Here is a 15,609-nt window from a genome sequence, read left to right on the forward strand (position 1 = left end):
TTGTTAGTTTTTTTTATTATAAGTCTTTAGGATGTCTGTTGGTTCACAGGGTTCAGGAGCAAGCCCTTGCTTTCCACCACTGGAACTAGTTTAATGATGGGTGCGGCTGCCAACTCCTTAAGTCCCAGAACTGGTCAACGGCTCATTGAGATGGGATGTTAGTAGTAGAAGTTATTACAGAGTAGATATAAAGTGAAGTAAAAATTTGTTTTATTTACTCACCTGGCCTCACCCTCTTACGAATAAGAGGGGAGGCCGGCTGGAACGAAGTTGCAGTAAATATAAGTATAGAGAGCGTAGATATGCTGTCTAAGCTATGAAGAGAGGCAGTCGAGAAGTGGAGTCTCCGATGTTTCTTCAGTTACAGTATACCAGATACAAAGGGGGTCTGTTGGTTCACGGGGTTCCGGAGCAAGCCCTTGCTTTCCACCACTGGAACCAGCACAGTGATGGGTGCGGCTGCCGGCTCCTTAAGTCCCAGAACTGGTCGACAGCTCATAAACGGGATAGTGAATACAAAACTGTAACACGGTGAATTGTTGTCGATTGTCGGATTTTCGAGGCCTTGGTTTTCGCTGGGATACGCCCAGGCGAAGAGGCTGAGGACTGGCTGCAGGGTGATCAGGTCTGCAGGGTCGTCCAGTTGTCATCTCTGCTACTTTCTGCCTCTATGCCTCTTTTATAGATGTTGGTTGGACTGCCTCTGTGACACTAACTATGGTATAAGCTAAGCATACAGGGACAGGATCGTTTCTTTTACACAGTAGTTACTAGGTAGATTTTCTACATAAGTTTTGTTTCTGCAGAAATGACACAGATAAGAAATGAAACTTACAGAATGCGCATGTGCAGCTTAATACAAGCGTAGAAAAGTACAAAGCGTTCATTTTGATTAAAAGCCAAAACTTCAAGGTTACATAAATGTGAGAGTGCTGCGCGGCAGTTATACAGAAATAAAATAAAATCTTTACATGCCCTCGTGCCGTGGGGCAGTAGAACATTTATGTAGTGGTTTCATTTAGAAATGGGTTAATAATGAGCAGATCTTTTTCTTCATTGGGAAGTTTGGTGTAGATAAAGGCACTTACAGAGTTTACACGATTTTGGATATACTTTACAATACAAGAACAAACACATAAAAAGATAATGATAGGTATGAATAATAAGAGGAGTGCTGAAAGTAGGTTAGATAGCCAAGATGAGATATTAAAGCCTAGCGCATTAAAGACTTGAGAAAGTAGACTGTTGCCAGTGCCAGCGATGCCGTTGACACGGGTAGCTATTTTGTGAATGCTATCAACTTGTTGGTTGAGTGGAATGGAAACACTGGGAATTGCAATACAACATAGATCATTAGATAGGTTGAGGTATTGACATAGGCAACCATGTTGGAGTAATAAGGCATCTAATGCAAGGCGGTTTTGAATAGTCATTTGGGAGGTTACATAAATGTGAGAGTGCCGCGTGGCAGTTATACAGAAATAAAATAAAATCTTTACAAGACCAACGCTACGAAAGCTGCGACTTAGGTTGTAGCAACAGTCTGGAGATGTTTGTGGAGTAATCATTGGGTCCTTGCCCTCCGCACCCACTAAAGAGGACCAGAAGGCTGTAGCAGGGGGATATTAATAAAGGTCAGACAGACCTGTATGGGAGCCAGATTACAACCTACAGTATGGTTGCACATCTCTCTTCTCCCCCTCATATTGCATGGTGTAATATGATGCCTGATTCCTCCTCCCTAATCAAAAAAAGAAGAGAGAAGGGTCCCCAGAGTGTCTGAGCCAGGAGAAAGACTGCATATGTTGCACCAGAGAGGAGGCAGGCTGAGCTCCTGGTGAAGCAATGAAGGCCATAGCACAGATGGCTCTGTTAGAGAAGTTTGGCTGTGAGAATGCAGGCAGCTGGCCTTGCTGCATTAGCTGGTTTGAGACACTCCAGACAGCTTCAGACTTGTCAGCAAGCACACAAGAATATGAAGACCCTATGGTCAGTCCACAGGGCTGTGAGTCTGTAATAGCTCCTCGTGAAATTACCTTATTCAATGAGAACCGTCCCTAGGAGTCTGTTGAAATGGTGCAGCTCTCTACCATTTGAGTGTGCTACCTGTCCCCAGCCACCGTGGTAGGTCAGCTTCTCTGGTGGTGCCAGGAGAAACAGCATAATACCATTCCCTTGAAGAAGGGTTGTGAGGTATCAGTTATGAAGGCAGTTGAGTTCCTAATGAGAAGGCTGAGGTGTTTAATAGCTTTTTTTCACTTCAGCCTTCATAAATAAAGTCAGGGACCTGATGATGAATACCGCTGTCACCAATGATCAGGAAGGTGGCAAACAGCCTCGAGCAGTGGAAGAACAGGTTGATTGTTTAGGGAGGCTGGATGCTTTCGAGTCAATGGGGCAGACGAGATGCACCCTGGAGTATGGGATTTCAGGGACATTGGCTGTCCTCTTTGAGAACTCCTGGAGCTCGGGGGAGGTTTTGGATGACTGGAAAGGAGCAGATATGGTGCCCATCTTTAGGAAGGAGGAGGATCCAAGGGATTACAGATCAGTCAGTCTGATCTTGATACCTGGAAAGATCGCTGAACAGGTCATCAAGGAATCCTTTCAAGCCTATGAAGGAGAACAAGATGATCAGGAACAACCAGCATGGATTACCAAAAGCAAATCATGCCTTGCCACGTTTTTTCCTTCTATACTGAAGTGACAAACTCTTGGAATAGTGGAGAGCAGTGGATGTGATTTATCTTGATTTTTATCAAGGTTTTGAATACTGTCTCCCATCACATTCTCATTAAATAGCTAAAGGAATACAATACTTCCATCCAGTGTGTAAAGTAGTTACATAATTGGTTGGATCACCATGTTCAATGAGTAATAATCAATAACTAAATGTCTAGTTTGGAAGTGGTTTCAGTTGGGGGGCTCCCCAGTGTCTGTCCTGGGTCTGGTATTGCTTAAAACAGCAATTTTTAACCTTTTTAGGTACACGAGCTCCCTCAGAAAATGGCGAATGCCAGCTCTTAGATATCACTCTTTTTTTGACTACAGAAAAATAATAGAGGAATTTTTGTGCTTTAAAGAACTCAGAAAGACTGCAGCAGATCATAATGAACAGTGTGAATTCCTGTTTGAAATCTGTGGGTTTATCTTGTGAATCATATTAGCCCAAGTGTAAAAAAAAAAAACAAAAATGGGTGGCCTGTGTACCTGGCTGAGAATTACTGGTTTAACATCGTCATAAATAATTTGGATGATGGGATCGAGCATGTGTTTAGCAAATCCGTGGACAACAGCAAATTGGGTAGAGCTGCTGACACTGGAGGATGGGGCTAGGAATCTGAATAAGCAGGATAAATTGGAGAAAAAGTCTGAAATCAATCAGATGAAAATCAGCAGGGATAAATGCAAAGTCCTGCGCTGAAGACAGAATAGCTGCATGTACAAATACAGTGTGGGGGATGACTGGCTAGGCTGCTATACTGCCGAGAAGGACCTGGGGCTTACGGTGGACCATAATTTCATAGATTTCATAGACATCAGGGCTGGAAGGGACCTCGGGAGATCATCGAGTGCAGCCCCCTGCCCAAAGGGCAGGAAGTCAGCTGGGGTCATAGGATCCCAGCAAGATAACCATCCAATGTGCTCTTGAAGGTGTTCAATGTAGGTGCTTGAACCACCTCCGGTGGCAGACTGTTCCAGACCTTGGGGGCTCGGACAGGAAAGAAATTCTTCCTTATGTCCAGCCTGAAACGGTCTTGCAGGAGTTTGTGACCGTTCGACCTCGTCATCCCTTGGGGCGCTCTGGTGAACAGATGTTCCCCCAGATCCTGGGGGTCACCCCTGATAAACTTATAGGTGGCCATCAGATCACCCCTGAGCCTACGCTTTTCCAGGCTAAAGAGTCCCATGTCTCTCAGCCTGTCATCGTAAGATCTGTTTTCCTGACCTCTGATCATGTGCGTGGCTCTCCTCTGGACTCTCTCCAGCTTCTCCACATCCTTTTTGAATTGTGGAGCCCAAAACTGGACGCAGTACTCCAGCTGCGGCCTCACCAAGGCCGAGTACAAAGGGAGAATGACGTCCCGGGATTTGCTCGAGAAGCATCTATGGATGCACGCCAGCGTTTTGGTTGCTTTACTAGCCGCAGCATCGCATTGCAGGCTCATGTTCATCTTGTGGTCAATGATGACCCCCAAGTCTCTTTCTTCTGTAGTGCTATCCAACATAGCACTGCTGAGCCTATAAGGATGCTGCAGGTTTTTCCTCCTTGCATTTTTCGGTGTTAAACACCATGAGGTTCTCGTCTGCCCATTTGCTGAGCTTGTCCAGGTCAGCCTGGATCACCCGCCTATCTTGTGGCGTGGATGCTTTGCCCCAAAGTTTGGTGTCATCGGCGAACTTGGCCAGTCCACTCCTGACTCCAATGTCCACATCATTAATGAAGATGTTGAACAGGATGGGTCCCAGGACAGAGCCTTGAGGGACCCCACTGGTCACAGGGCACCACGATGAATGACTGCCATTGATTACAACCCTCTGGGTCCGATCACGGAGCCAGTTTCCCAGCCAGCGGATCGTGGTGGAGCCAAGGCCACAACTGGCCAGTTTGGCCAAGAGGTGATCATGGGATACCAGATCAAAGGCTTTTTTGAAGTCAAGATATATGACATCAATCTCTTCTCCCTTGTCCAGGTGATAGGTCACCTGGTCATAGAAGGAAATGAGATTGGTCAAACGAGACCTACCCGCAACAAACCCGTGCTGGCTGTCCCTTAGGATGTTAGCCTGGGCCAGTCCATCAAGGATGGCCTCCTTAATAAACTTTTCTAAGATCTTCCCCAGGATAGAAGTCAGGCTAATGGGCCTGTAGTTAGCCGGATCCACTCTCCTCCCTTTCTTGAAGATCGGCACCACATTGGCCTTCTTCCAGTCTTCGGGCACGACACCAGAGCGCCAGGAGTTTTCAAAGATCTGTGCCAGGGGCTGGGCTATGACGCTCGCCAGCTCCTTGAGTACCCTGGGGTGCAGATTGTCAGGGCCGGCTGACTTGAAGGTATCCAGCTTCTCAAGGTTTTCCTTCACGAGGTCAGCATTTATGGAGGGTAGGGGATCCCCATCACCTGGATCTCCCTGTCCCATAGCAGGCATGGGCATCCCGTGTGACTGATGAAAGACTGACGCAAAGTACCTATTTAATAGGTTGGCTTTTTCCTGGGCGTCAGTTGTCAATTGCCCCATAAGCTGAGTATGAGCTGCCAGTGTAGTCTTGATGCAATAAGAGCCAACAGCATCCTGGGTTGTATTAATAGGAGTGCCACCTGCAAATCAAGGGAAGTGAATCCATGGCTCTCTCTAGCACTGGTGACACCTTGTCTGGAGTATTGCATCTAGTTTTGGGCCCTGGAAAGTCAGACCATGAGACAAAAATGATGAGCGGTATGGAAAGCATGACTGATGATGAGGGAAGGCTGAAAGAACCAGAGTTGTTTAGCCTGGAGAAGAGCAGACAGAGGAGGGATTTGATAACATCTTCAAATGCCTAAAGGGCAGTTGTAAGAGAGATGGAGATAGACTTTTCTTGTCAGTTGTTGGGGACAGAATTAGGAGCAAAGGCCTTAAACTGCAGCAGAGGAAGTTTAGGTTGGAGATGGGAAGAACTTTCTCACTCTGAAGGTGGTTAATTGAAACCAGCTCCTTAGAGGAGTTGTGAAATCTCCATCCTTGGAAATCTTCAAGAGCAGTTTAGATAGAGAATTGGCTGGGGTGGTTTATCCAGGGATGATCCTGACCTGGGCAGGGGCCTGGGCTAAAAGACCTTGTTAGGGCCTTTGCAGCCCCACTTTCCTATGATCCTGATGCTCATTTCCTAAATACCCTGGGCTGCATCCTACATTACATGTCTTAGTCCTGAGTGTCATTTAACTTTTATGATCCTACTCAGTTGCCTGCTGCGTATTATTTTCACGAAGGTAAGGCAACAGACACCAACTTCTTCTGCAGTCCTCTCCAAAGCAGTGATTGTTTTCCACCTAGAAAGTCAGTCTGTTCACATTTTGATCATACGTACAAGTTCTTTCTGCTGAATTCCTATGCTACGCTTCCAGTATTAGAAAGTCTGTAAGTTTTTACCTGGAATGTAAATTGAAAGAACAGCCAGTCTTTCTTTTTTGTTCTTTGAGGGGGAAAAAGATCATGCCCTAAAAGGATCATGTCAGAATGGCTGTCAGGTTGCATGGTTTCCTTGCGTTACAGCTCATTCAGTTCTTTGTCTCTGGTTTCCTATAACATTTCCATCAGTATGGTTTTGAAATTGTGAGCCTAAGTTCTTGTTCTTTTCAAATATATAAAACATTGTGAAGTGTTTTTTACAGTGTTCTTGTTCATCTTCTGACAGAATCTCGGTTTGCTGTTTTGGATGCCGCAGAAATGATCTCTAAAATTGGGAAGCTCACATCCTTCCTTTCAAGATACTTATTACATGACAGCTAGAAGTTAAAAGTGTTATGGATACTGGCCATTTTGATGTTTTGCCATCCTTGTCTTTGCACTCATGCTTGTTGAACCTCATGATATTACTTTTGGCCCAGTCCTCCAATTTGTCAACGTTTCTCTGAATCCTAGCCCGGCCCTCCAGCATTTCTACAACTCTCCCCATCTGCAAGATAACACCAAGCGGAGGGGAGTCATAGATATGAAGACTCTGGATTTGATCCCACCTCTTCTCCAAGGGTGCAGAGGTCTGAATCCTCCCTGGATGTGATGCTTTCTCTTTCTGTACTCATTCCCATTAGCTATCCTAGCTTTGTCTCCCCATGCTGAGGCATCACCTGGAGCACTGTGTCCAGTTTTGGGACCCAGCCTTAGAAAAGGATGTGGACAGATTGGAAGAAGTCCAGTGCAGCACCTGGGAAGGATAATGTATAAGGAAAGGCTGAAAGAAGTAGGGTTATTTAGTCTGGAGAAGAGAAGACTGAGGGGGCGGCATTGATAATACTCTTCAAATACCTGAAGGGCGATGTAAGGGAGATGGAGATCCACTTTTCCCTTCAGCTGTTGGGGTCAGGATTAGGAGCACTGGCTTCAAATTGTAGCAGAGGAAGTTCTGGCTGGAAATGAGGAGGCGCTTTCAGACAGAGGGTGGTGAAGAGTGGGAACAGGTTACCTGGAGAAACTGTGGGATCTCCATCCCTGGAAATGTTCAATGGGTTGGGCAGACACACGGCCGGGGTAATTTAGTCAGAGACGGTCCTGGGCTCCAGCTAGACCTTGTAAGGGCTACTGCCCTGTGATCTTATGTGATCCCTGTGATCTTATGTTCAACATCACCATTCTTACTTATTGGGGCCATACCTAAATTTCCTTTAATCTCAACCCTATCGTTATGTTATTACTTGCTTTTTTGTTTTTATTCTCTGGCATTGTAAGAGGAGAATGGGAGGCAAGCCAGGGAGATAAGAAGTTGTAATATGTGGTCATCAATGACATTTTGTGTAGAGAGACGAGAGAGGAAGCAGGAAAATGGACAGGTTTCAGGAGGGAATTAAAGCTGGTAAAAACTCTAACCATGATAGTATGAGATTCAGTTGTGTTGGAGAAGTAGAATCATTCAGCTCTGAGGATGGCAAAACTGAAGGAAGAAAGAGAAAAATTGTAGTGGAGAAAGGAAAACCTGGTTATGGGATTTTCTGTAGTGACATCCCACAGTGCCAGAGCATGGCCTGACTTGGGGACTGGTGGTAAACCTCAACTCGAGTTTGACAGGACAGACATTGCAGTGAGTGAATGGGAGAAAAAAGTGAAGCATGGGGTGAATCCAGAACCTCTCCCTGGAATAAAGAGACCAGAGAGCAGGACTGGCACGGGCCAAGAGCCAGTGAGACGTCTCAGAGAAGGAATATCATCCCATTACACCAAGTCACCTGAATCCAGCAGGATCTGGTCCGCTATACAAAGTTCAGAGTCCCCTCCTCTGCCATTATTTGGTGTATTGGGATTTGCTGATCTGAGACCAGCTGGGGTTCCCTTGTTCCAAAAGCAGCTATTTTCCATTTTATGTGGTCCTCAGAGGATGCTGCCAGCAATGCAGAGGCGAGGACATGGAGTACATACGAACGTGGTTTGTTTCCAGTGCTGTTCTGAAATGGGGTCGTAAGCACCAGAAATGCTAGTCATTCTTACGTTCCTAAAACTGTTCTGGGAGAAAGACCAGAGTATTGGGCCATTTTAATGTTGCTCTGACACTTCTGGTTTTTTATGAACTGAAATCATAGCCTTAATTAATGTTGCTTCGATGTAGTCCGCTGGGAATAACAACATTTAAACTTGTTTATATTAATTATGGAATGGAGAATATTTAGTAAAGAAATTAATGGTAACTTTAACCTAATAGTTTCATAGTTTCTATGGTCAGAAGGGACCTGAGCAGATCATCTAGTCCGACCCCCTGCCATGGCAGGAAAGAATACTGGGGTCAAATGACCCCAGCAAGATGTTCATCTAACCTCCTCTTAAACACCCCCAGGGTAGGAGCCAGCACCACTTCTCTTAGAAGCTGGTTCCAGACCCTAGCCGCCCTGACCGTGAAGTCGTGCCTCCTGATATCTAACCTAAACCTGCCCTCTGCCAGCTTGTGACCGTTATTCCTGGTCACTCCTGGCGGTGCTCGGGGAAACAGTGACTTCCCCAATGCCTGCTGATCCCCCCCTGACTAGTTTATAACAGGCCACAAGATCCCCCCTCAGCCTTCTCTTTTGGAGGCTGAACAGGTTCAGGTCCCGTAGCCTCTCCTCATAGGGCCTGCCCTGTTGTCCCCTGGTCATACGAGTGGCCTCCTCTGGACCCTCTCCATGCTGTCGACATCCCTCTTGAAGTGCGGCACCCAGAACTGGACGCAGTACTCCAGCTGCGGCCTGACCAGTGCCGCATAGAGGGGGAGGATCACCTCCCTGGACCTGCTCGAGATGCATCTGTGGATGCAGGACAAGGTGCGGTTGGCCTTCCTGACTGCCTCCCCACACTGCCGGCCCATGTTCATCTTGGAGTCAATGATGACCCCCAGATCCCTTTCCGCCTCCGTGCTGACAAGAGGGGAGTTCCCTAACCTGTAGGTATGGTGCCAGTTGTTCCTCCCAAGGTGCATCACCTTGCACTTGTCTGTGTTGAAACCCATCCTATTCTCGTCCGCCCACCCTTGTAACCTGTCTAGGTCTGATTGTAGCCTGTTGCATCCTTCCAATGTACCCACGTCCCCCCACATCTTAGTATCATCAGCAAATTTGAATGGGATGCTTTTTACCCCCACATCCAAATCGCTGATGAAGATGTTGAACAGTGCGGGCCCGAGGACCGAGCCCTGTGGAACCCCACTGCCTGCGTCCTTCCTGGTTGAGAAGGACCCATCCACTACCACCCTCTGGGTGCAGCCCTCCAGCCAGTTGGCGACCCATTTGACTGTGTGGGTGTCTACACCACAGCCCCCCAGTTTCTTGATGAGAACGGGCTGAGAGACAGTGTCAAAAGCCTTCCGGAAGTCCAGGAAGATTATATCCACTGCTACCCCTGCGTCTAATGATCTGGTGATCTGATCGTAAAAGGCCACCAGGTTGGTCTGACAGGACCTGCCACTGAAGAACCCATGTTGGTTGCCCCTAAGCATGCAGTCCCCTGCTGGCCCCTCCTGGATGTGTGCCAGCATAATTTTCTCGAACAGCTTGCCTAGGATCGAGGTGAGACTAACCGGCCTATAGTTTCCCGCGTCCTCCTTCCTGCCTTTTTTGAAGATGGGGACCATGTTGGCACTCTTCCAGTCCTCTGGTACCTCACCAGAGCACCACGAGTGCTCATAAAGTTGTGCCAGGGGACTTGCAATGACCTCGGCCAGTTCCTTTAGAACTCTAGGGTGAAGATCATCCAGGCCGGCTGACTTGAATACGTCCAACCCCTCCAGAAGCTCCCTAACTAAATCCTCGCTAACCCGTGGCCCAGGTGTGCCTCCCCCGGGGCCCGAGGGGGGCCCAGCAGGGAGGTGGCTGTTCTGGCCCCTACTTAGGAAGACGGAGGCAAAGAAATCGTTAAACATGTTAGCTTTGCCGTCTGGTGTGACGACCAAGTTACCCATGGCGTCCTGCAAGGGCCCCACATTACCCAGGACCTTCTTTTTATCCCCTACATATTTAAAAAAAAGACTTCTTATTGTCCTTAATCTGGGAAGCTAGCCCCAGTTCCATCTCCGCCTTGGCCTTCCTAACTGCCCCCCTACATCCCCGAGCAACTACAGAATAGTCCTCCCTGGTGATGACCCCTTCTTTCCATTGGGTGTAAGCCTCCTTTTTAGCAAGGAGACATTCCCGGATGCTTTTGGTGAGCCACGGAGGCTTGTGTGCTCTCCTGCTCCCTTTGATCCGTGTTGGGATTACCTTCCTTTGGGCTTGGAGGATCGTCTCCTTGAGGAGCGACCACTCTCCTTGGACACCCGGCTCCCCACCCCCCCGGGACCTCAGCGCTTCTCCAACTATCCTCCTTAGCTCGTTGAAGTCTGCCCTCCTAAAGTCTAGGGCCGCTGCCTTACTGCATGCCTTTGCCACCCTGCGCTGGATGGTGGCTCCCAGCAGGCAACGATCGCTGTCGCCCAGGGGGTCGAGCACCCACAGCCCCCGCACCAGGTCATCACCCGTGGCCAGCACCATGTCCAACAAGGCGTCCCCCCCGGTGGGGCTGTGCACTCCTGGGTTAGATGGAGGTCCTGCACTCTGGCCAAGAACCGACGTGAGCGTTCAGACCTGGCTGACTGCTCTTCCCAGCAGATGTCCGGGAAATTCAGGTCCCCCATGACTACCACATCGTTAGCCTTCACTGCCTCTGTGAGCTGACCCAAGAATTCCTGGTCAAGCTCTTCTCCCTGGTTGGGAGGTCTGTAGTAGACTCCCACCATTAAGTCCCTTTCCCCTCGACTGCCTTGTACTCTAACCCAGAGCACTTCAGAGTGCCCCTCCCCTGGCTCCTTGCTAATTAACAAGGATGTGTATTCCTTCTTAATATAGAGCGCCACGCCCCACCCCTCTTTCCTATCCTGTCCCTCCTGTACAGCCTATAGCCCTTGACATTCACCGCCCAATCATGCATTTCGTCCCACCACGTTTCTCTAATCCCCACTACGGTGTCAGCCAGCAGGAAGGCGAGTTCCTCCTGCTTGTTGCCCATACTACGAGCGTTTGTGTAGAGGCATTTGAGGCCTCCTGTGGGTGTGTGTACTGACCCCCTCGTCCCAGCGTTACCCTGGCCCCTCTCTCTTACCTGTTTGATTGCTTTGCTCGTCGGTCTGGGCTGAGCTGTAGTTGTGGGTGCTGTTTGGTCTGGCAGTCTGATATTTCCTCCGCCCTCATCTTCCCCTTCCCCCGACGAGCCTAGTTTAAAACCCGCCGGAGGAGGTCCGCCAACCTAGAAGAGAACACACGCTTACCTTTAGGGGAAAGGTGGAGCCCGTCCCATCCCAGCATGTCTCGTCGTGATGTGCCGGTCGTGGCTGAGGAAGCCAAAGCCCTCCTCGAAACACCATTCCTGTAGCCGCCAGTTGGTCTCCGCAATGCACGTATCATGCCGTCTGCCTCGTCCACTCACTGGCAGGATAGAAGAGAAAACCACCTGTGTGCCCATCTCCTTCAGCACACACCCCAGAGCGTGGTAGTCCTCCATCAGGTGATCAGGGCTCCTCCTGGCCGCATCATTAGTACCCACATGGACTAGGACCATAGGGTAATAATCGGTGGGCTGGATTATGGTCTGGAGCATCCCTTTCACGTCCTGAATCCTCGCTCCAGGTAGGCAGTATACCTTGCGTGCCGAGGGGTCCCGGCGACAGATAAGTCCCTCCGTACCGCTCAGGATGGAGTCACCAGTGATGATCACACGACGCTTCTTCCTTCTGGCCTTCTTGCCTCCTTCGGCTTGCACGGGACGTGGTGTGCGTGGAGTTGCCTCCTCCCCAGTTTCGTCCCCTCCGTCCTTCTCCTCCAGGGCTGCCAGAGCTTCGTACCTGTTCTCCAGCCGGACCGTAGGAACTGGTGCTGCCGTGTCTCGAGCAGCCCTGGCACGGGAGGTGACCGTCTGCCACTTAGCAGCGGAGGGCTCATCTTGAGGTGCGTCCTCCTTGGTCGTACAACCCTGCAGGGAAAGAAAATAGCTGTCAATTTCTTCCTCTGCCTCCCTGATTCCCCTCAGCCTGCTGACCTCCTCCTGGAGCTCCCTCACCCACGCCTGCAGGACACGTGTGGGGGGGTCTCCAGTCCCTGCCCCCCCAGGCCTTGCTGGGCAGCTCCTGCAGGCCAGGGGGTTGGGGGACGCCAGCCCCCCCGCGGGCTCCGTCTGGGTGGAGGCCTCAGACAAGCCCCGGGAAGGCCGCGCCCCCTGGGCAGGGGCCCTGGCAGCACTCCCCATCGACACCATCGTAGGAGTTCCTAGCTGAGTTCGGGTCCTCTGGCCCACGCTAACAAGAGTCGGTCTCTCGGCCCCTCCAGCGCGAACACCGGCGCGCTCTTACAGACCGCGCCTGTTTGCGCGCTCTGTTTGCTCGGCTTGGGAGCGCAGCTCCCTACCGGCTCAGCTAAGAGGGATCTGGGGGGCTTCCCCTCCGGATCCAGCTCAGCTGCGTCGGCCCCTCTGCCCCACTTACCTTAGGGGGATCAGCTGCTGCTGCCCCCGCTGATGGTCCGCTCGCCTCTGCTGCTCTCGCCTCCGCTCCAGGTCAGGTAAGGGGGCACGTGTGTGCAAGACACACGTGTGCCTGTGTCCTTACTCTCCCCGCTGCTCCTTGCTCCCGAGTACTGCTCCTTGCTAATGATTAAAGGGGATCGAAAAGCCAAAGGAGTACTCTTTCCTGCCATGGCAGGGGGTCAGACCCGATGATCTGCTCAGGTCCCTTCCAACCCTACAAACTACGAAACTATGTACGTGTGCAGATTATTAAATTAGCATTTCTGTCTGACAAATGAGAGGAAATGTTCGTAGAATAAGAGACAAGTAAGCAATGATGAGACTAATTTTTCGCTGAACATGTATCAGTGTTAAATGTTGACAAAGTCCAAGCTTGATGAGAAGTTAGTGCTCATTTTAAAAAGTCTGCCACTGTGCACATTTTCTTTTCATAGAGAACAACCCAGTGCTTTGCAGCAGAAAGAAAACACTGCTGTGAATAAAAATTTCTATTAAATGTTAATCGTAACCTAACAGTTTTGGAACAAAATATTACATGAAAAGTTAATGTGAAATCCTAGTCCCTGACACGGTGATTTATGAAAAATGGTATCTTTTGTCTGAGTGTTCCTGAACTGGAAAATATCAAAATATTTAATTTTGAGAAAGTAATTGTATTGATTTTTCTTGTATAAGTAAAGAGGTAAACTGGATCTATTTAAAACCTGCAGAAAAGTTAGGCTCTGATCTTGTGGGGTAATTTAAGCTTACAAGGCTCCTTTCATAGTGGAAATTAAACAAGTAATTAGCTAACACAACAAATGCATAATTGGATGTCAATGTGACATTTAATGCCAGACTCTGTAATAAGCTTTGCCCGCCTAGGAATGTGTTTGTGCAGTTAACATACAACTAACCATGACGTGATTGATGGTTTCAGGTAAGTAGTTAGTAAACAGCAATGTACATCACAGCAGTGAGCCCTTGTAATTCAGACTACCAGCTGCAGCACCCAAAAGAAGCTCATGCCTGACCCAAGTAGGAGATGATAAAAATGAATCTCCTTTCAGGAGAAAGCAAGGAAACAAGAACTAGTCTTTTTCAAAAGATGTGATGGAGGAATCAGGAGCAAGACTTGATGGCAGGATTGGTACTTGAGAAAGGAGAAGGCAGAGGCAGTTTGTGTTGGATCTTCAGTTATGTTCCTATCAAAGGTGAAAATAACAGAAGACTTGGTCTAAACAAAGCTGCTTATTTTTTTCTAACTCTTAACTTGAACCAGAGGCAGATCATCGTGGTATCCGTGGTAGTGATATTGTGGGGCAGGATGGAAGGGAGATGAGTTAGGTGTGGAGGCCCCGTACATTTCTGAGTAAATCCCTCCTGGTGAAAACTGCTTGTTCAGTCTGTTTTGGATTTGCTATACTCTATTCTTTTCAGAGCACCTGGGTCCTTTCTTACTTTCTTACAAGATTCAATATCCATCATTCAACTAGTAAAATCACTTTCCCCCTGTGGCTTTAGGATATTCAATTCCTTTTTCAGTATGCTTTCCCTACAGTTTTCTGAATAAAGATGAAGCCCTTTGTCTTCACCTCGAGGTAGAGCCATACTCCTGCCTATACCTCAGCTCACATATTTCCCTCTGACAGTGGTTCTCAACCTTTTAGATCCAGGGGCACCCCTCCACAAGTGTTTTGAGTTTGGCGGCACCATTTGAGAGCCCAGTGCTGCCATCGCTGCTGCGGCCAGGTGAAACCTCCCCGTGCACTCTGTGCAGAGCCAGACTGGGAAGGTCTGGAACTAAGGATCACCTCCTGCCCCCCGGGAAAAACTTCCCTGTACCTGCTCCTCCAGGGCAGGAGTGCCTTACCTGCCCCAGGTGTCCCGCATCTGGCTCTTTCAGCTGCTCAGCGAAGGGCTGTGTGGCAGTCCCTATGGCTGGGCAATGTGAGCTGCTCTAGCCCTGCTGCTGCAGCTGTTCCCTGAAGAGCTGTTTCTGCCATGCAGAGATCGGGGCTTGTGCCTCTCTTGCCCCCTCCTCCCCCCCGGTTAGGATGCTGAGCACAAGGGTACTCTCCTGCCTTTATTAGGGTTATCTGGTAAACCTAAAGCAGACAGGAGTACTTCTCTGTCTGCAGCCCTTCCCTGCGTGGAAGTAGAGGTGTGTGGGACAGGTCCACCTGCCCCAAGCATGGCTCTCTCCAGGAGCAGCATGCAGGGTGGACCGGGAAGCGCTGAAGCAAGAGACAGTTATATCCTGCACAGGGGGAGGTCAGTTCCCCTGGTTGCAGCAACAGCAGTGGGTGCTGCCATGTTGCAGCACTGCTGAAAGACTCTTGCAGAGCCCCAGGTGAGAGCCTCTGCTTTGTGGCTGTGACATTCCCTGCCTCCATCTGCCCCGTGCAGTTCATTTTGCCCGCGCCTCTAGCCTGGCTACCTCTGTTGTCTTTCTCCCACTCTTGAGTTCACACTTCTTCCAGGATGTCTGCAGTAGCCTCCTGTCTTTGGTGCACCCTTCATCTGCCCCCTGTTTTTCAGTTCGTAGTTTCTGTCATTTTACTATATATTTTTCATGTTTGTTCCCATTTCCAAAGTGAAGAATTTAAGAAGTTTGGACAAAATCCATATTCATTATGTTCTACAGTGTAATCCAGAACACTTGAATTAAAAAAAAAATGATATTTTTGTATGTTGATTAAGATTGTTAATTACCAGAGATAGTGGTTTTCTCTGTTAAAAATCCAAAATTCTCTGATTTAAAAACCCCTAATCCTAATTTTTCCATGATTATAATGAAACACTACTATGTATATAGGTATCAGTTGAACACAATGTTTTATTGATATATTTACAATTTTAAAGTGCTCTGAAAGCCTACCAGTGCCTCAATCATTATAATAAAATAAATTCTAGATA

At 48.6% G+C, this 15,609-nt stretch overlaps 1 protein-coding gene and 1 long non-coding RNA gene across 11 annotated transcripts in view; one reads left to right on the top strand and one right to left on the bottom strand.

Moving 5' to 3' along the window:
• The window catches only part of DTNB (dystrobrevin beta), a 367,922-nt gene that overhangs the window by 120,336 nt on the left and 231,977 nt on the right, over positions 1-15,609 (top strand). The gene's annotated exons all lie outside the window — the stretch shown is intronic.
• On the bottom strand, positions 151-13,803 carry LOC149875786 (uncharacterized). 2 transcript variants are annotated; one of them, XR_016439763.1, is made up of 5 exons: positions 12,671-13,803; positions 11,877-12,162; positions 11,296-11,618; positions 2,571-2,613; positions 151-2,487 (listed from the first exon to the last, which is right to left on the bottom strand). It is a non-coding gene; the product is annotated as an uncharacterized LOC149875786 (long non-coding RNA). The 2 variants fall into 2 exon arrangements; XR_016439764.1 differs by having other exon boundaries at positions 11,833-12,162.

This window comes from Crocodylus siamensis, chromosome 1 (assembly GCF_052110815.1).
Source record: "Crocodylus siamensis isolate JL-2025a chromosome 1, ASM5211081v1, whole genome shotgun sequence".
Classification (NCBI taxonomy): Eukaryota; Metazoa; Chordata; order Crocodylia; family Crocodylidae; genus Crocodylus; species Crocodylus siamensis.